This window comes from Tribolium castaneum, chromosome 7 (assembly GCF_031307605.1).
Source record: "Tribolium castaneum strain GA2 chromosome 7, icTriCast1.1, whole genome shotgun sequence".
Lineage (NCBI taxonomy): Eukaryota > Metazoa > Arthropoda > Insecta > Coleoptera > Tenebrionidae > Tribolium > Tribolium castaneum.
Window position 1 is genome coordinate 16,317,547 of NC_087400.1, and position 21,430 is coordinate 16,338,976.

The following is a 21,430-nucleotide window of genomic DNA, read 5'->3' on the forward strand; positions in this document are numbered from 1 at the left end:
TTAGCCTTGGAAATGTCGTCATTTTCTATCGTTACCTCTTTGCTGCTTAAACACTGACCAAAAAATATGTAAAAGTTAAAAATAATTGTTAAAATAACGCTTTTAATTAAAAAAACACGTTTTCATAAAAAAAAATATACATTAAATACATGATTTTTATGTTATATAAAAGTAAAGATGTTCAAAGTGATTTTCACTAACTTTGTGGCTTTCTGTCGCAATAACCAACCAACATGAGACTTTTATCGTTCAGTTTTACTTAAATTTACCATTGTTAATCTACAAGTTTAATTTTTCGCTAATATACAAGTGAAAGATCGCTATTTGAAAAAACTCTCAGATGATAGTATTTTAACTGTTTCCCAAATTTTAAGGTTTTCTGTTAAACCGCTCTGAAAATATTTAACTGTATCCATACTTTTTAGCGACTGTATAAATTTTATGAATTACTTTAAGCTTTGTTAATCAGAATGTTTTTACTATTAGGTTTTGCTAAGTTTAGTTTTTAGTTTGGCCATGTTTTTAACCCCAAATACAAAAATTGTGTTAACAAACGCACGAACATAAGGAACATCACCAGAAATTAAAAATTTAGAAGCGACACGCATACTTGCGTGCTACTTTAAAAATGTTCAAATTATGAGTGGTCTTAATACTAATCGAAAGGACGAAGGAAATGTAAAAATCAATATCACCAACATATCGCGTGTGTCAAAAGTTGCGGAAAAGCTCTTGAGAGTGGATACTAGTGGCCTTATTGACCGCTAAAAAATAATAATTCACTGCTCTTTAAAAATGAAAGTTGCAAAAAATGCATACTTTAATATAAAATTTTAGGAGAAGCGGTCCTGTTAACTTTATTTTCAATAATTTATTTTCATGTTTACTTGATTTATTATCTAAGTTTTCAAAAAGAATTGTAGGAAAACATTTTCTTTGGTTTTTAAAATGAGTAAAAAACACCATTTTAAAAGTGCAGCAACATTTGGCAACATTTAGTAATGTTACCATGGTAATACTTTTGATTAATATTTTTCTAAACGTATAAAAATGGGTGTACGGCGTTGCCATTTTTGTTTTTGATTTCAGCCAAATGATAGGTTTTCAAATTTTTTTATCGAAAATAACGTATTGTATAGCTCTAAATAGTAGCTGCTCTTAAAAGCTTATCCGCGACTTTTGACACACCCGTTATAAATTGTAATGGGAGTTGAGTATTCTATAAAATGTATGCAGTGGAATACTTCCAATTTTATTTTTAATTTGCTGTTTATTTATTAATTTATGCATTTTTGAACTTAATACTTAACAAAGTCCGAAATATCTCTAAGGATATCAATCCTTTGAAGTTGCAGTCTAATAGACTAAATAACTGTGTTTTGTAGAATGTACAAACATTTTTAATAATTAATAATATTTTCGGCTGGTTGACGTTTATCGAAAAATACAATTACAAGTGTTATACAGTCCCTGCGAGTTGGTAAAGTCTATTATTCACCTTTAAATGTTAGAAAAGTATTTTTTCCCTCAGCCGTAGATACTAACCCCCTGCCTCATCTAAAAATTTCCAAATACAGGGTTTTAGGGAATGGTTTAGCAATATTTCACATCAGACGAGTTAAAAGCCTTTATACCATTTTTCCAAAAAATGCGTACTTTCTTCAAAAAAATTTATTAACCCACCTGTTGAGAGCCACTGTGTGGCTGATGGTAGTTTATTAGCAGTTCATTTTTTCATTAAACAAAATGGAGATGGTTAAAATACCGGCTAACAAGTTCATTCGAGTGGGAGGTTCGAATCCCAGTCCTGGCAAAAAAAAGTTTTGTTTCTTTTTGTAAAATTTAATAACAAAACACAAATTGAAATACAAGAATAACGTAGTGGACCAATAAGTTAATTTACCTCTGCTGTTTTGTCAATAATATTAAAATTTACGCTAATTTTTATAATTCTAGTTCAGCGGTTCGTAAAATTTGGGACTTTAATTTCAGAACTATTTTTTGGGAAACCTATGCATTTTTGATTTACATATATTTTACTTTATCGATTTGTCTTGCTATTCTCTTCTACCTTTAAATTTTTGCTAAACCATTCCCTAACACACTGTATACAGACTGTTTCTGACATGAGTTACAATACAAACTTGTTTTGTGTTTATTAACAAAGAATCTTTTTTTAAGAAACACACACACGGTTTTATGAACCGCAAAGAAAATTGGTGTACAGAATTGTGTAAAACAGAGGCAAACACAAAAAATTATTACTGATAAAATCTCTTTTAGGAAGCTTAGAAATTACGCATTTTGCGTGCCTCTTTAAATATTCAAATTGAGAATGGTATTGTTACTAATTGAATGTAATTTGAAAATCAATATTATTATTAACAGTGAATACATTTATTACATTATTCTCGACTTAACACTGATAATCTGCTTTAAAAATCAAGCACTATGTCTTTAAAATTAGTAAATCTTGTTTTCAAAATTGGAAGTTTCCTAGCAATCTCACCTACCAAAATAGAAAAAAATAGGCTTTTGTTTCCGTCGAAAGCATACTCATTGGTGTGGATAGTACTACTCTGTTTAGGAATATCTGTTACCACTGTATACAGAACACCTCCATATAAAACTTACAGTACAATAGGACTTACGCTGCAGATAGCTACAGATCTTAGTTTGTTTTTTCTCAATATCGCTTCAATTCTCGTAACAATGACGAAGAAACAAGAATGGAACAAATTCATCATTATTTTGAAACGTTTAAGTCACGACGAGGATACGAATAAATTTTGGTTTTTACCATTTCTTTTGGCAAATGTTGTTTTCATAATAATGATAACTTACGAAACTTGTCTTTGGACGCAAGCAATAGGTGTTGAATTTTTCAAAATGTATGCAGTGGAGTATTATCAATTGTACGCCCAATTTATTGTTTACTTCATGGTTTATTGATTTCTGAAAATAATACTGGAAGGCGTCCAAAATTTGTTTAAAATTATGAAAAATTTCAAAGTGTACTCCAATCGACTTTCACATAATACCACCACTTTGAACAAAATCAAATGCAATTTTTTGATATTAACAAAATCTGTACACATTTTCAATAACATTTTTAGTTGGCTAATGCTGCTTTTGATTGGATTTTCGTTTTTTGAACTCTTGACTCACATACAGTATATTATCGTTGGAAAGAGAAATCCTCTTCCCGCAATCATATTCCGTATAATGTTTATTACGTGGCATTTGGTTAGTTTTTAAAACAATTTTCAATACTTTTAAACTAATCTGAATTTTTTAAGGTCGGGACCTTCAGTAGTGTTTTCATCTGTGATTTGATAGAACAAAAAGTTAGGAGCATAGGAATCGTGTTTCATCAAATCGCTGCTGCAAAATGTGTTGACGAAGGAGAATTCGAAGAAATAAAGAAGCTTATGAGTGTTGTGAACAACGATTTTCTGCGCTTTACGGCCGCCAGATTTTTTGATCTAAATAGGAAGACACTTCTTGGTGTATTTAATGCTATTTTTACGTTTTTAATTGTTGCGATTCAATTTGAAAACTTTACAATTTAATGTCATATTCAATCTTCTGCACTAGAAGATTAGTGTTATGTAATAAAATATTTTTAAAACCTCCGTTATAAAAAATTTTTTTTGATTCATGCCTGTTCATAAAGTATACAGGCTGTTCCACCTAAACCCCACATTAGAGTTATAATAATGATAGTCATCTGAAAATTTGTGTATGACCATAATCATTTAGGTTCTGCTCAATGAAAATATTTTCAAGATGGCAGCACTTCCGGTTATACCGAAAGTAGCTATCAACTTCCTTATTTTAAATGGAAAGCTATAATTTTTAATGCGTTTTTGAATTACAAGAGTTATTTTGAGGTAGTTTTTATAGGCTCACCCTATAACTAAATTTAGGCGTTTCAGAAAGATTTATGATTTTAAGTTTTTTTAATTTGCAACTTTGCCATTTAAAAAAATCTTAATTTAAAAGGAGAAGCCTAGACTCTTCCTTTAGTGTTTTCAAATTTCTAAGAAAGAATAACAATCTCCAAATTTTTAATGTTAGGTTTGCAAAAATTTAAGCACCCATAACTAATATTTTTCAAATAAAATGCTAAAAGTTTGATTTCACTGGATGGTAGAGAATTTAATTCTGCATCGATCTATGTATGTTATATACACTTGGAAAATCCACCCTGACTTAGAAGGGTGGGTCAGGGAGCAATTTTAATGCCCTTAACGGCGTCAGAATGAACAACTGATGTCGGAGCGTCAATGTTCATGTTCCTTCTGTGTTGTCCTTTTTTTTTCGTCAACATTACAAAAAAAACTGCTTCTTTCTTTCCTTATAAGTGGCTCGGTGCGTCCAGCATTGAGTTGTGAGCAAACTTGAATGCCGTAGCCTTTTACTGCCCACTGTCCTGGAAATCTCTCTGGTTAAAATGCCGTAAGTTGGTGCCTTGATAACTTAGTTGGAAAAATCGTCGGAAATGCTATCCGTTAGAGCCGGATAGCCTCCTTATTTCCATTTGCCTGTCCTAGGGGTTCTCATCTGAGCTATGGGGGCCTCAGTTTAATTGCCCATGTCGTTGTCTACATTTGCTTATCTGTTTTGAATTTGAATCTAACCTGTAGTTGTCAATCTTAGTTACCTTTCTAAAGTCTAGTTTTCTGGTTTTCCTTTCATCTTCAGTTTAGCGCGTAAATTTGAAATTTTCGATTGTTTCCATTTTTTATTGAGTCTCGTTCTTTAAAACTTTGAATGGAAATCGTTCTGATACTTTTGTCCTAGCTCTGTTGTGGGAGTGATCTCGAGTAATGACATTTTAGATAATCTTATATTATTGTGGAGATTTGAAGTTATAGAGTGTGAAAATTTGAGTATCGTTTGGAGTGATTCGTTGTAAATGCAGCTTCACTAAGATTTTCGTGGTAAATGCTAGCACCATCGTTATAATCGGATAGTCGGATTCCCAAGACAAAATTCTTTTACTAGCACTTGGAACTTGAAACCGGCCAACATCAAAGGTACAGAATTTATTCTCAAGAGCCCCTTTTCTTTGTTTTTGGTTCAGTGTGTATTTCGATTTAAAGGCTTCAAATTGAGGGAGTATAATCTTTGAGGTGACCCAACCTCCATAATCTCTCGTTCCGGACGTGGTCCTTCGCCGTTATCACCTAAGGCCGACTAAAACCAGCCATCTGCGAGGTCAACAGTTACCTCTGGGGGAGCCTCTCATCTAAGACGGTCAGGCAAGCCTTTGTTGTTACTTTCGGACGCGCCGGAACCCTCAACCTCGAACCGTTCCGCTGCTTCGTGTTTTTTCCCTTCTCATTCTTCATTTTTTGATCGCCTCACGATCAAAAAAATAATAATAATTTTGATAATTTTATTTCGTAATGTAATACATATAGTTTCCTTTGTGAATTGTCTCTGGACATATCGGTCGGTAAATTTGGTTGTTAATTTTTCGCTTATCGATATCAGTCACAAAACATAGATCTATGACTTTGCGGCCGACAAAGAATAATATTTCGAGTACTTGATCGTTAAAAATAAAATTTACAATTTACCTTGTCTACTTGTCCAGCGTAGATATAGTATTTATTATTTTTATAATTTTCAATTTTCAACATCGTTTTTTTATTATTATTCTGTTACATATATTTTTTTGTAACATTTACTCTAATTTATTAAAAATTAATTTTGAGGGAAAACCTTTGTCTTTTCTTTTCAACCCTCTAGTTGTGGTGGCGCTCAATAACTTCAGTTTGGATTTCGTTCTGGTCACCCACGCCCAACACCCAGAGCCGGCTGGCACCAACTTGTGTTACTTAGGTACTTAGGTTACACAAGTTACAATAACTTTTTGTTGAGATTAAGAAATTCATTAGCCATAGGTCTATTCTCATACTTTGACATAGAACCGAATAAAAAAATGTAAAAGATTAAAGCTTTGAAAACCAACATTCAGTGAATTTATTTTGTTTTTAGGGAATGGATAATACAATTTTGAACAGAGTTTATCGTTTAAGTTTAATAACAATATTTTTATGACAAACTATGCAAAAATTAAGTTATATGTACTTGACATTGTTCAGACTTAGCCTTAAAATTTTTGGGTTTCTTAACATCGTTTTCAATTTTGAACACACTGAAGAACAAATATGGGCCTTCTTATTTAATTTTCTAAATATGATTTCAAAATCTCCAAAATTAAGCGAGTTACTGACAGGTGAAAATCCAAAAATTTTCAAAAAAATCCTAAATATCTCAAAAATGGTTAAACTTTGGTATAGGAAAGGTTAATAAAAACTCCCTCAAAATAACCCAATTAATTCAGAAACGCAGTGAAAAACATTGCTTTCCATTTAAAATAAGAAAGTTAATAGCGACTTCCTCACTTTTTTGCGTTAAAAAAAGTGTCGTAACGCATAAACAAATATTTTTGCAAACTAAGTAAGGGTGTTGTTGCACCAAAGAATTGGTGTTAATAGTTGTTACATTAGTGATGGAATGTGAAAATGACGAACGCTTTAATTGCATACCCGAAGATGTTATTAAATCGGCAAATGCAACTACACTCATTATTATTCATGAGAAATCGAAGGACCAGTATTGGAAAAAAGATAATGATTTCATTGTGTTTCACAGAGAGAGTTTTGTCCGCTTTATTTTAATGCAAAATCCAAAATGTGGAAAAAATGCTAAGTTTTATAACGGACATTGTACAAAAATACAAAAAAATGTTGTATGCAACTCGTGAGTAAAATATCTTTTTTTAACTTGCGCACGGCTCGTGTGGTCAACTGTTCTTACTCGTTACAAACAGTGTTGCTTAACTCAAGTTTACTTAACTTATTGCCTAAATAATTAAAATTATGCATTTGTTAAGCATTTTAGCTAAATTTTAGCGTGAAACCCTATTTTATTATTTACAAATAAGTAAGTAATACATTTTTATTTGTTCTTGTCAAGGGTTGAGGTTAATTGACATAAAAAATAATGTGTCTTACTTCAACACCAATGTTATAATCGTTTCAAAATTGCATACCTAGCTACCGGTTTATAGACGCGTCATTAAATAAATCTTCAATAAATGCGTGATTAACTGGTCACGTGATCAAATTCCACCAATATGATTGGTCTATTCGCGTCGTTAACTTTTAACAATCAATTAAACTTTAACAAAGCTTTCTATAAACCGGCCCTAAATCTTAATTTTTCAAAAAAATGTGCGTGAAGTCTATAAGCTGTGCCAATTGTGATTCACTTCATTTGCCAATGCGCCATTTTTGGGAATCCCACATTCAAAAATTGTAAGAATCCAGAATTATTTTTTGATAATGATGTAGTCGATTGTTTTGTGTGCGCATGCGTCAAATTGAGGTTGCAGTCTTTGCTATTTTTAGATCAGATGTCATTGTTATTTACTTTGGGTAGCAGCTTTCTCACCAAAAAAACAAATTTTTATGCCTCAAATGCAAAGACGAAACTAAGATTAAAGGGCGAAATTGTTTGAATTGTGAAGCAAAAAGTTATATGAAAGAGTTACGATAAAAATATAAAAAATAAAGAAACTTCGACTTTCGACTGTAATTATGAACCGTCTGAAACTGTTTAAATCGGTTTTTTTCTTTTATAACATACTGGAATATTTTTATTTATTTTATTTATATTTTTTTATATTTTCAATAACATGTAACTTTGTTGAAAAATTGCTTTTAGCAGATTCCATGAGCGTATTTCAACCTTTAATGTGTCTCGCAATACATACGTCCTCTTGATTATTTTAATGTCTGTATACACGGTTTTGGGGTAATCATAGGTAAAATAAGTACTATTTAGGTCTCTTTTTAGTTTAGTTAAATTTTATTGTTCAGTTATGTTTATATTTAGAAATGTAGAAATTAAGTAATAAAATGTTTTGATTCAAATTTGTTAGAAAGATGTCTGTTGTTTTAAGTAACTTGTTTTTATTTAACACATTCACATTCTAAATTTTATTTATTTCATCCAAAATAATTTAGCTTAGAAACCATTAGTCTTTATGCTAATCCTCTCCTCTGAAAAATTGTCATCATCGCAACACTCGCCATAGTAGAAGGTCCTATATTCAAGCAAATTTATTCGTTATATTCATTTTTAAAGGAACTATTAGGATTTGAGATAAGTTTAACTTTAAGTATATTTTCACTAAATTTGACATTTAATTTTGAATAATGTAGACATCTTACGAGTACTTTGATTTATTAGTACTGTTGCTAAAGAACAGACTAATAGTATTACGATACGAGTTTTATAAGACGCATTTTGTCGCACGCATGAATTTAGAGCACGACGAGCGCAGCGGGGAGTCCTATAATAGAGTAGGTAGAGTAAGGGTGTTTTTAGGTGATAAAAGTTATATTTTATTGACAAAATAAAGCTTCTAGAAATCTCGTTTATACGATCAAGTGTCGATTTTAGCTTAAGCAATAAATTCTAGATGACTTGATTAAAGAAGTAGGGTCAAATGAAACACTTCAACATACCTTATTAGTTCCAAAATCTATTTTACAAATTTGGGTAGTTTAACCAGACAGATTTTTTTTGTAATCAACGAAAAATGAAAAACGTCAAAAACGTAAAATTTTCTATTTTAGTAAGTTTCAAATTAACTTATTTAATTTTAGAGCCGGTTTAAAGAAAGCTGTTTTTAAAATTGAACACGTTGTTAAAAGTTAAGAACACGAATGGATCAATGAAATTGGTTCAATTTGACCACGTGATGCATTTAATTGCGGACTAAATTAATAACGTTTCCATAAACCGACCATTAAAATATTGTTTTTCATATTTGGTTGATCTTTATAAATGTAGTACAATTTAGCTTTCTTACAAATCCAATATAACAAAACATTTAATACAACTTAATCTAAATATATATGAATTTGTCATTTGATTTTTAGTCCAATCAAATTTCCAAAAATCTGACAATTCAACATTCTCCAGTCTTTTTTAAAACACAATATTTCATATTTATTGAAACTAAACTAATGTATCATACAAATTTAAAACAGTATCTCACAAAATGGAACTTATTACAATAAAAAAGGAAACCATCGAACTGAAATACGAAAACCAATTGTGAATTGTTAAATGATTGTAAATAATTTCCATCTTATAAAGTAACAAAAATGTAAAATATAGAATAAATTTTGAAAAATTAATGAAATGTTTCCGTACTTCGTTAACAATTATGTACACATTAATATAAACAATGAACGCAAATACAACAAAATATAAAGCTTAGTCACTTAGTTACTGTCAGCGATTTTTAGACCAAACACGATTTCCAAAAACCGGACAATTTGATTATTTTTTCTTATAAGACCGGAGAGCAATTATTTTTGAAGTCACAGAAAGTAAAGCGTTTACAAAAATACGCTCATTGGCGTAATAAGCAGTATTACATTACCGGTAGAAGAACATAGCACTTATTATTTGAAATTTGGAAAACAGGATGTCAATTTATTGTGAATTGTGAACCGAATGCAAAATCAAAAACGTTTTCCTAATTTCATTACATCTTTCACTTATTTGAGTAAAATAAATAAGGCAGCTTATACAAACCTCAGAAAAATGATCTTATAAATGATTTTCCAATTTTGTAAAAACGTGTGTCAAAAATTAAGTGTTTATAGAAGCTGTCTTACATTTTGTTGCATTTTTTCGTATAGTTATTTCGACATTTTTTGTATTATATTTTTTGTTTTTTTATATTTTTAATTTTTTGTATTTTTTTTTCTTTTTTTTGTTATTTTTTGTATTTTTCATTTCTGCTTTGTTTTATTTTTATTTTTTCCCCATTTTTTTATTTACTTTTTCATTTTGTTTTTTTTTTTGTATATTTTTTCAGCCGACAAAAAATTGCACAACTAATTATAAGCAGATTTACTGATATTGTTGTGTATCAACGCATAAGCAACAGAGAAATGACAACAATAAATCTGCTTCACATTCGTCTATTTAAACTGACATTTCTTATTTAGAATTGACTATGTTTTCAATGTGAATAGGAAACAATGACAAATTTGCAAATAACTATTTTTGAACAAAATAAAATAAAAATAAAATTAATAATAGTATCTCATTAAAAACATAGGTAGCCCTGAAAAAAAATATTACTAATAATAATAATACAAATATATATTACAAATAATACCTCGAAGATCGTTGTGATTTCCAAGAAGTTGAAGTGTTTCCTTGCAAACGTAAGCAGTAGTGAAAAATTATCTAAAAATATTGAAATTAGAAAAATAAAAGCTGATCCTGGTAATAAATACTAACTTAATGTGTCTGCTTGTTTATAACATCCAGTTCTCAGGTCAGAATTTTTGTAAGTCCTTGATGTGGCTTTTTTAACAGTACTGTCTTTCTTCAATATAGACTGCTTACATTACTTACTGTAAATAAACAACAGTTAAACCAAAATGAGCAAACAAGATGTACAAATGTTCCAAATCACAAAGATTTGCATTTGACTTGTTGGTAAATACTTAAATAGTTTTTGCAAATTTGTGGTTGACGCAAGGTCATATATTTTGGCAAACTATATCTTCTTACAATCCCTACTATTATTGGTTTCTACACTAATAAATGAATTCTTATTCAATATTCATTGTAGCACGAACGACAAAGGAGAAAAGGTGTTCTCTACACGCAAACCTTCGTGATTCAGCCCAGAACTATACAGGTTGGAGCTTTTTAACTTCTAATACCTATATAAGATTTTTTTGTACACAATCTAAATCGAAAATTCTGAGTTTAACTAAATTATTTTCAAAATTGCTGAATTTCCGGAACTACGCGAAATTGGCGTCAATTTTGAAATTTTAAATAGGAACCACCTATTTTTATCAAATTTTTTAATTTGTCTCTTGAAACTGAGTAAAATGCATACCCTAGTTCTTAGTACTTATCTGTTACAGTTTTTGACGTATGTCAATTTTTTAATACAAACCTTCATTTGCAGGAGTTCGTTTAAAATGTTACAGCTCGTGAACCCTTTACAATATATGAATAATTCCATTTGGATTTAATAGCCAAAGGTCCAAAAAGGCTTCTCAAGTCTTCAAGAATGTCAACTGTAAAAAAGTGCAAGGCTACTATGATTTTTTTAAAAATGATGATAAAAAATGATTAAAAAACAGTTTTTTCAAATAGAATGATCCTGTTTTTTCGATGGCAATCAAAAGAACATCAATTTTTATGCAGACTTTTATTAACATCTTCTATATCTATCTCTTACTGTTCTTGAAATAATCGTAAAAAACAGAATTCTAGCTCATTATTTTCATTTTTAGTTAAGTAAACTTTGGAAAGATACTATAAAATTGTGCTATTAATTAAAAAATGTTCGATTTGTCCACCATTTTCATTCAAGAAGTTGATGCCAGACTGACTGAGTTACTTTACATAATTCACTTAGTTATAATTAACCATACTTAAATATTATTGTTTTACTGTTTACTCAATAACGAACCAGCTAAAAACTAAATAAAATATTGAAGTTTGACAATTGTAGACCATTTTACAAGATCCACTACATTAACTATGAAAATTACGAAGCAAAATCCGTTTGTTGTAATTTTTTCTTGAAAAACTGTAAGAGATGGGTATAGGACGTATTGATAAAACTCACCATAAATATCGATATTCATTCGATTGCCGTTAAGAAAATAGAGTCGTTCTATTTGAAAAAACTTAGTTATAGCAGTTTCTTAAAACCATTTTGAAAAAATCTAGCCATGAATTTTGACATTTGACAATTTTGAAAATTTAAGAAAACTCTTTAAACCTTCGGTTATCGAATGCAAAAAATTATTCACTTATAGCTAAGGGTTTAAGGGCTGTGATATCTTAGATTAATCCTTGCAAATGAACATATTAAACAAAAAAATTGACATATGTTAAAAATTATGACATATAAGTACCAATAACTTGGGTAAGTTTTGAGCTTGAGAAGGTGAATTCAAATATGCAGTAAAAATATGTGGTTACTATTAAAAATTTTTAACTTGGCGCTAATTTTTTGTAGTTCCGGAAGTTCAGCGAATTTGAAAATAAACTCACAGTGGTCGATTTGGATCGTATACAAAATTTTAAAGCTCTGGCTATGTTAGAAGTTAAAAAGTTTCTAATGTAGGCCATAAAAGATCACCCTATATTTACCTTAAGGATATTTTAGGATAATCCAAAAGATGATTTCTGATGGATCTTAAATTTTGCTGTTGGCGCGTTGAGTCTTAGCAAAAAATATTCCTCACTGATTTAGCTGCAAGCTCCAAGGCGATAGTAAAAGGTTTTTTTGTAGGTTTTGTGTTTCCAGAGTTCCCATGTAAGGTGTTATGGGTTTTCTTGCTTCTATAGGTTAATCGTCCCAAACTTCTATCATCACCATTACTCAGAACATATGAGAAGATTGTCCTGTAAATAATGGTTAGATTTTATTAGTATCATTTCAACAAATGTTTGAAATTTATTTCAAATTACACAAAATAAGAATGCAATGATTTTTAGTTAGTTTAGAGCAGTAGATACTAAAAGTTTTTCTTTGTTATCAGAAGCAAAAAAAATAACAACAAATTCATACATATTATTATTTACATTTTATATAAACTATTATAAGTATACTTTTCAACCCTTTTGAATTATAGTTATTTCTAAACTGATAAATAGGTGATTTTTTATGCTAGACTTGAATAGTTACATAAGGATAAAATAGTTATTTCTAATCGTATGCTATCAAAGTAGTAAAGTGTACAATTTCCTCCCGCGAGCAAAATTTGCGGTCCGACATGACACAAAAAATTGTAATTTCATAAGGAAGGAAATTTACTTTGCTCCCGAGATATATACCGGGTGTCCGTTTTTCGAGCTCCACCATGGGGATATCAGTTATTCTAAGAGATACGAAGTTGGTTGAATTAGGACAAAGTTGTACATTTTTATGCTGAACGATTATATCAAAAACAAATTTGAGTTACTTTTAGTTTTTGAAATATTGCGAAAAATCAAAATTTTGTAATTTTCGTTTTAATTATTTGAAACGAAATTAAAAGAACTAGACGTTTTTAAGTAGGACATTTTTCGGGCACTTTTTTACAACAAATCTAAATCTGTTATTACCTTTTCCAACGCGTTCTTGATGTCAGATTTACAACACTCAACTTTAGTTTTTCTCATAAACACCATATTTGATACTCGTATTTTTGAAAAGTTTGTTTGTTCCTGATTACAATGATATATCACATGATATGATCGAAATATACATGCTGATTAAAATTAAAAAAAAGGATGTGCTTTGGAAAAAACGCTAGAAATGTTGTTTATCAAACTAAATTTTGACAGTTCTAATAAATATGCGAGAAGAATTTTTACAATTTTATCTTGCTTTGTTTTGCGAAAAATAAAATTTTTGCTTATCATGTCGATTAGTTTTTAGGAAATGTTGACCTTACAGAAACATATTCAATTAAGCGTCTAAAATCTAGTTTGTTTAAAAACAAAAATGTTTTTTTCTCTTTCTAGATCAGCATGTAAGATTCGATCATATCATTTGATACATCGATATAATCAGGAATAAAAACGAATTTAAAAAATACACAAAGCGAATATGGCTTCCAAAGGAAAAACCAAAGTTGAGTGTTGTAACTCTGACATCAAGAACGCCTTGGAAAATACGATGACAGATTTAGATTCCTTGTAAAAAAGTGCGTGGAGAACGTCCTAGTTAAAAACGTCTAGCCCTTTTTTTTATTTTTGCGATTTTTTGTACCTACATATTCAACAGAATAATGGTAAACAGTTTTTTAAAAAACAAAATTGCACGAAACAAGCCAAAATATCTCATTTCAGCATAAATTGAACTTTTTTTCGTTAAAGAATAAGTTTAGTCAAATGAAGAACTCTATTAAAAATACAATAGTGCATCTATAACATTTTTTATTAAATGAATTTCCTTTAAATCGAACGAAATCCGCCAAAAAATGTAATTTTTTCTGGTTTGTTAACACTTTATTTTTCTAACTTGGGAGGTACACCCAATGCAATTTAAAAAAATTGGCGCCAATAATTCAAATTCAAACACGTACCTACCTAGAGAATATCGGATGCGGTTGAAATATTTTCCAATAAAGATACGAGTATACTTGACCGAAGATCCCATTATGGCAGAAAGTTCACTTCTACTTCTAATTTCTCCGGGTGGTACATCTACCAACTAACTCTATGTCGCAACAGACGATCTTTTTGGCGAATAAAGCCTTTAGATATATTGACAAATCATTGTGTTGTTGTTGGAAAAATCGTCGAAAATAAATGTTTTTCAGCGGTCCACTGTAAAAAATTAATAATAAAAATCAAATAACATCATGAAGATCACTAATTGAGAGCAACAAATATCGTCTCTATTCAAACAGAAGTCATTAAGATCATTTTTATTTAATGTATGTACAGGATGTATAAAAAATACGTGTATTAATTTTACCACGTAACAGAGCTGTACAAATAAAACATCTTTTCTATTTGTAAGTTTTCAATAAAAAATTCGAAAATTTACTTAAAATATGGAAAAGGATAACACACTGAAACGTTTATATGCCTGAGGGTACAAAAATAAAAGAGCCGAAATATTTTCGTTTCGTGATAGAAACGGATAATTTAAACAATTTAAACAACAATGAAAAATGTTGCTATGAATACAAACTATTAGCTGTTTCAAAACTATAAAAACGCCAATCTCACATTTTTTTCTCAAAATTAGCTGTTATATATTCATGCACTTCAAGGAAATAATAGCCGATGTAAATTATAGTTTCAATGAGAAATTGAATCATTAATAACTATTTTACAATTTTATCAACCTTAGTTAAAAAAATAATTTGGTAAAATGCGACGTTGGCGTTTTTATAGTCATGAAACAGCTAATAATTATAACACTGACCGGCTAATTTGCACAAAATAAAGGAGAAAATTATAAATAAGAATTTTGAAAACGTTATATAGAAAAATTATATATAGTTATATATATAACCCTGTATATACTGGCTGTTCGCGAAGTTGAAATATTTTTATTACCGGAAATAATTTTTGAAGTTTTCTAAAATTTTAAGTCCAGCCTTCTTTGTGATTAATGCTTCCAAATAATTTACCTGAATACTATTGATACCGACACCAGATTGTCAAAAATGTATTTTTTATTATTTTTCAATACTCAAAAAATAGTAACAAATCTGTCAACTCATTATTGCTGTAGAAGTGAGTCCTTCAATAATTGTGACAGTTAATTTTGATTAATGTCAATGTCAATGTCAATTTGATTTCTTGTCAATTCGCAAATTCGAACGAACGGCTCAAACGATTTCTAAAAAATGAAATTATATATTGTTGAAAAATGCAGCCATCACCTGTTAGAAGGTACACCTTAACTTCGCGAACACCCCTGTATGTACGTTTCATTTCAACTGTGTACTCAAAAACATAATTTTAGATAAATTTCAAATGTTTAAAGTCAAACTTAATGATTCTGCTTGAACGCCCACTATCACAAATTTTCTACATAAATAAGAAAAATCATGAAAAAAAAGAATGTAAAACTCACCTTATAAAAAGCGCAGAAAAGGTCCATCTCATAGATGAAGGGTAAAAGGACAACAGGGAGGGTAAGTAGCCACCTATAAACTCATGTTCTTGCACCTTTAATACTAATAACTAAATCTGTAGTTTAACAATTCGACTTGCTGTATAGATCTGCTCCTATGTTTTGGAAGAGGTATTTGCTAACTGAGATGGCAAAGCCCTGTGTCCGTGAATAAGTATTTACACGAATTTAAATTTAAATTGATTAAAGTAAATATTACAAAAAATATATAAAAGAATAAAAATAACGATGTTAAAAATTGAAAATTATTGAAAAAATAATAAATATTTTGTCTAGGCTGGACAAGTAGACAAAGTAAGTTGTGAATTCTTTCAAAACGATCAGGTACTCTGAATATTAGTCTTTGTCGGCCGCAAACTATCTATGCTTTGTGACTGATGTCGATAAGCGGAACGAGAGATTATATAAAACTGGGCCCCCTCGAAGATTTTACTCCCTCAATTTAAAACCTTTAAATAGAAATACACACTGAACCAGAAACAAAGAAAAGGGACTCTTCAAAATCGATTCTGTGCCTTTGATGATGGGCGGCTTCCACGTGTCAGCAAAAGAATTTTGTTCTGCGAATCCGACTATCCGACTATGAATAAGGATGCTGCGAGCATTTACCACGAAAATCTTAGTCCAGCTGCACTCACAACGAATCACTCCATACGATACTTAAATTTCCACACTCGATGATTGCAAATCTACACAATAATGTAAGATTATCTAAAATCTCATTACTCGAGATGACTCCCACAAAAGAGCTAGAACAAAAGTGTCAGAACGAGACTCAGAAAAAAATGAAAATGGAAACAAAAATTCCAAATTTGCGCGGTAAACAGGAAATAAAGAGAAAAACTAGGGACTTTAGAAAGGTAACCAAGTTTGACAATTACTGGTTAGATTCAAATTCAAAATAGATAAGCAAATGTAAACAATGACATGGGCAATTAAACTGAGGTCCCCATAGCCCACATGGGAATCCCTAGAACAGGCAAAAGAAAATAAGGAGGCTATCCGGCTCTAACGGATAGCATTTCCGACGACTTTTCCAACTAAGTTATCAAGGCACCAACCTATGGCATTTTAACTAGAGACATTTCAAGGACAGCGGGCGCTAAAAGGCTGCGGCATTTAAGTTTGCCTACAACTGAATGCTGGACCCACCAAGCCACATATAAGGAAGAAAAGAAGCATTTCTTTGGAAGGTTGACGAAAAAAAAGGACAACACAGAAAGAACATGAACAGTCGTTCACTCTAACGCCGTTAAGGGCATTAAAATTGCACCCTGATCCGCCTTTCTAAGTCAGGTTGGATTTTCCAAACGTAAACCGTTCCTGAAGCATTCATTGTCTGTAATGTATGGTCATTCATGCTACGACAAGTTTAGTCCTTCCAATTTCGTAAACAATTTTTCGAATGGTTTAAAAAACATTTTTCACTTCTCCGTCCATGAACACTTAAACATTATTTCCTACTGGACGCCTAAGAACCACTCACAGATCACTTCGAAATCACTGTAATTCTTAGTTTATACTTATACAACAGAACTGGAACTGAATCGCAACTGAACTGAACCCAAACGTAAACACTGCTCACTTCTCCGTCTATGAACACTTAAACACTATTTCCTACTGAACGCACTTACGGAACGTTACTGAACTAAAACTGAACTGGAACCAAATTGAAAAAACCATTGAAACTGAAACGAAACTCACACTATACTAAAACTAAACTGTCACTGAACTGAAAAGTAACAAGCATTAATTCAATTTTCATACAAGTGTTTTTTCATTAAAATAAACACGAAAACAAGGGGTAATGTTGGTCAGGTTAAATAGTTTCCTCCTTCACCTTTCCTTTCAATCCCAGAGCTCCGCCCCGCCCGGGGCAGTAAGGCACGTCCTTAAGGATGAATTTGAAGATTTTGTGATCAAACATGCCCTCCCCATTCAAATGTGGTAAGCATAAAATGTCATTGCCACTTGTTTCCTTCGCAACTTTTTTTAGATTTCATCAAATAGATCACTCCTGGGGGGTTTCACCCGAAGTTTCACATATGCAGACTAAGTCTGGTATGCGTAATAAATGCATTTCCCCTCACAAAAAAGCTAGAGCAAAACGCACGAGAGCTAAACTTTAATACAAATTTTGTTCACCAAATTTCCTCTGGCTTAATAATAATGATTTCCTCTGTTTTCCCTAACGTTTTAAAATAATTTCCTTTGGTCTCTTCCAATTTTCCGAAGATTTTCCTTGATTTTATACTGAGATTTTATTTTATGCAGAGATTTCCTCTGCGGTGTACTCAAGACAAACATGAAATTTCTTGAAACTCATTTAAACAACAAGCTATCCTGTGTCTCGAGTATAGTGTGACCAATATTTTTAATTTTTTTAATGAAAGCATGTAAATTTTAATGTATCATAAAAGAAGTCTTCAAATCGAAAAATTACAGCTTAACAAAAACAAAAAATTAACAAAAACTCGAAAATTTAAATAGAAATTTAATAATTGACGAATTTAATATAAATACACAGACTCATAGAGAAAGAATGGCTCAACAATTTCAATCAAAATATTTAAAAATAATTCCACAATTCAACGGAGAACCATCAGAACTTGCAGATTTTATCGCAGCATGTGATCTTCTAATAAACACATTTTCAGACCCAAATCAAGAAGCTTTCATAAACAAATTCATAAAAACAAAATTAATCGGAGAGGCAAAACTAGTAACTAGCTCTCGTGAAATAAATACTTGGGACGCATTAAAGGTAATATTACAACAAAATTTTGCTGATCAGAGAGACGAAAATTCACTATTAAGAGACTTAATGCTATTAAAACAAAAAAATGAAACTCCACAACAATTCTGACATCGTTGTCAAGATATAAGAAGTTTATTATTGTCTAATTTAGCAGTAACCGAGTTGAACGAAGATGTCAGAGCTGTGAAACGTGAAATGTTCGACAAGTTAACATTAAAAGCATTTTTAAGCGGACTAAAAGAGCCACTTGGTTCAATTATAAGATCGCGAAATCCACAAACTCTAGAACAAGCCCTTTCCAAAATTCTCGACGAAGAAAATATTCTTTATGTGAAAAATCGAACAAATTATTTAATTCAAAACAAAACCAGAGAATACAGGTCAAACAATACCCCGACTCATTTTATTAATAAAATAGAATTTTTATTTTCAATCGCGCAATCAGAATTTTCGAGGCCAACAAAATATAAGACCGAGATTTAACATGAATAATTACAACCAAAATCAAAGAAGATCTTACCAAAATAATCCACAAAAGTATTCTCAGAATTATTCAAGAAATTATTCAAAAACTTTTCCAAAGCAAAGTTACCAAAATCAATACCAAAACCAGTTCCACAATCAACAAAGAAATTTCCAAAATAATCCCCAAAATAATTTTCAAAATGTTCAAAATCAGCAACCGCACAACACACAAAACGTTTTTCAACAAAACCCAAATCGTAAATTTCCAAAACCAGTTCCAATGGAAACTTCCACAATCAATCGAAACAATCAAATGAAACAACAACCACAAAGATAACCCTCTCAACAAAGACCAAATTTTACTCTTGAAGAATTATATTATCAAGATGCAGAAAACCCTGAAAATCAAATAAATGAAAACACTGAAGAATTTGACGGCATAAATAATTTTGCTGAAACAATTTTCCCGAAACAAAAAACGAAAATCTTTCCCAAAATTTTTGGATACAGCCTACAATAAACAATCAAACGTAATTGAATTAAATATTGACCGGAATTACATTTCAAAAGTATTATACATAATTCTACCCGAATTTAACGCAAAGATGATTATTGATACAGGCTCCGCAAAAACACTTTTAAGTCCAAAAATCGCACAAAACTTTTATCCAAATTTAATAGTCCCAGATCCTTTTGAAATACATTCAGTTCATGGAACAACACGTCATAAAGCAAGTGCATCAATTCCCCTTTCAAAAATTTTTGAAAGACCAGATTTAATACACAAACATTACCTTGTCGATTTTAACCCAAAATATAATGGATTAATAGGCATAGATTTGATCAGAAAATTAAATGCATCCCTCGATTTCGGAAAGAAACTTTTTGTAACAGATAAAGTAAAAATACCAATATATTTTGAATCAGATGAAATAAAAAAGAAAAAACCAATTTTTAAAGTCTTTTTACCCCCAAGATCAGAACAGATAATAAACATCCCTGTTGACAAAAACATAAATAAAGACATTTTATCATGCAACAAATATGATGTAGTCGAAATACCGTCATCATTCGTCACAGTAAAAAATCAAATCGCAACAACCACAATAATTAACCCCACAGAAAAAGAATTATGCTATGTTTTATGCTATTCGAGCCATTAAAAATTGATGCGATAAACACTTTTGATATAAACCCAGAACCAACAATAACCCCAATCGACTCAAATATTGACCAACAATTAAAGGAAAATTTAAAAAATATCAGAATATCACATTTAAATTCAGAAGAACAAAGACAAATCAAAAATTTATGCTTTGAATACAGAGATATATTTTATTGCGAAAACTTACCTTTGACTTTTAACAATCAAATTAAACATTACATCCGAACCAAAGACAACAACCCAATATTTACAAAAACTTATCGATACCCAGAAATTCACAACGAAGTGAGAAAACAAATAAATTCAATGCTAACTCAAGGTATAATCAGACCATCAACATCACCTTGGTCCAGTCCAATTTGAATTGTCGAGAAAAAATTAGATGCATCAGGAAAAAAGAAATGAGATTAGTTGTAGACTATCCAAAATTAAACGAAAAAACTGTTAGTGACAAGTACCCTTTGCCAAACATAACTGACATTTTATGTATATATTTCACAACCCTCGATTTAGCATCCGGTTTCCATCAAGTTCAAATGAACCGCGATGATATAGAAAAAACTGCCTTCAGCACAGAAAATAGTCATTATAAATACCTAAGAATGCCTTTCGGTTTAAAGAACGCGCCCGCAACATTTCAAAGAGTTATGGATAACATTTTAAGAGGAATTCAAAATGAAAAATGTCTTGTTTATTTAGACGACATAATAATATTTTCAACATCACTCGAGGAACATATTGTCCGACTAAAAAAAGTTTTTGAAAGATTACGAAATGCAAATTTTAAAATCCAGTTAGATAAAAGTGAATTTTTAAGAAAAGAGGTCGCATATTTAAGACATATTATAACACCCGAAGGAGTTAAACCGAACCCCGAAAAAATCAAAGCTGTAATGAAGTACCCAATACCAAAAACACAAAAAGAAATCAATCATTTTTAGGATTACTGGGATATTACCGAAGATTTATTCCAAATTTTGCTCTTTTGGCAAAACCCTTAACCAAATGTTTGAAAAAGAATTCCAAAATTGAACTTAACGAACAATTCATTAAAAGTTTTGAAACATTTAATAAACCATCCAATTTTGCAATATCCAGATTTTACACAACCTTTCATTTTAACAACAGACGCTTCAAACGTAGCCCTTGGTGCTGTATTATCTCAAGGAAAATTAGGAGAAGATAAATAAACTAATTGCATATGCCTCCAGAACATTGAATGAAACCGAACAAAAATATTCGACAATTGAAAAAGAGCTTTTAGCAATCGTTTGGGCAACAAAGTATTTTAGATTCTATCTTTACGGAAGAAAATTTACAA

At 30.6% G+C, this 21,430-nt stretch overlaps 2 long non-coding RNA genes and 1 pseudogene across 4 annotated transcripts; 2 read left to right on the top strand and 1 right to left on the bottom strand.

Moving 5' to 3' along the window:
• The first annotated feature begins 2,451 nt into the window (after positions 1-2,451).
• LOC103313966 (uncharacterized) lies at positions 2,452-3,586 on the top strand (annotated as a pseudogene).
• Positions 3,587-8,463: 4,877 nt separating this feature from the next.
• LOC107399086 (uncharacterized) lies at positions 8,464-15,803 on the bottom strand. Of its 3 annotated transcripts, none has more exons than XR_010334959.1 (6): positions 15,662-15,803; positions 14,211-14,397; positions 12,232-12,486; positions 10,348-10,463; positions 10,223-10,293; positions 8,464-10,168 (listed from the first exon to the last, which is right to left on the bottom strand). It is a non-coding gene; the product is annotated as an uncharacterized LOC107399086 (long non-coding RNA). The 3 variants fall into 3 exon arrangements; XR_001575764.2 differs by having other exon boundaries at positions 14,154-14,397; XR_001575763.2 differs by having other exon boundaries at positions 8,466-10,168; positions 14,158-14,397.
• Positions 15,346-15,893, top strand: LOC107399087 (uncharacterized). The gene is made up of 3 exons (XR_001575765.2): positions 15,346-15,504; positions 15,551-15,722; positions 15,784-15,893. It is a non-coding gene; the product is annotated as an uncharacterized LOC107399087 (long non-coding RNA).
• Positions 15,894-21,430: the final 5,537 nt, after the last annotated feature.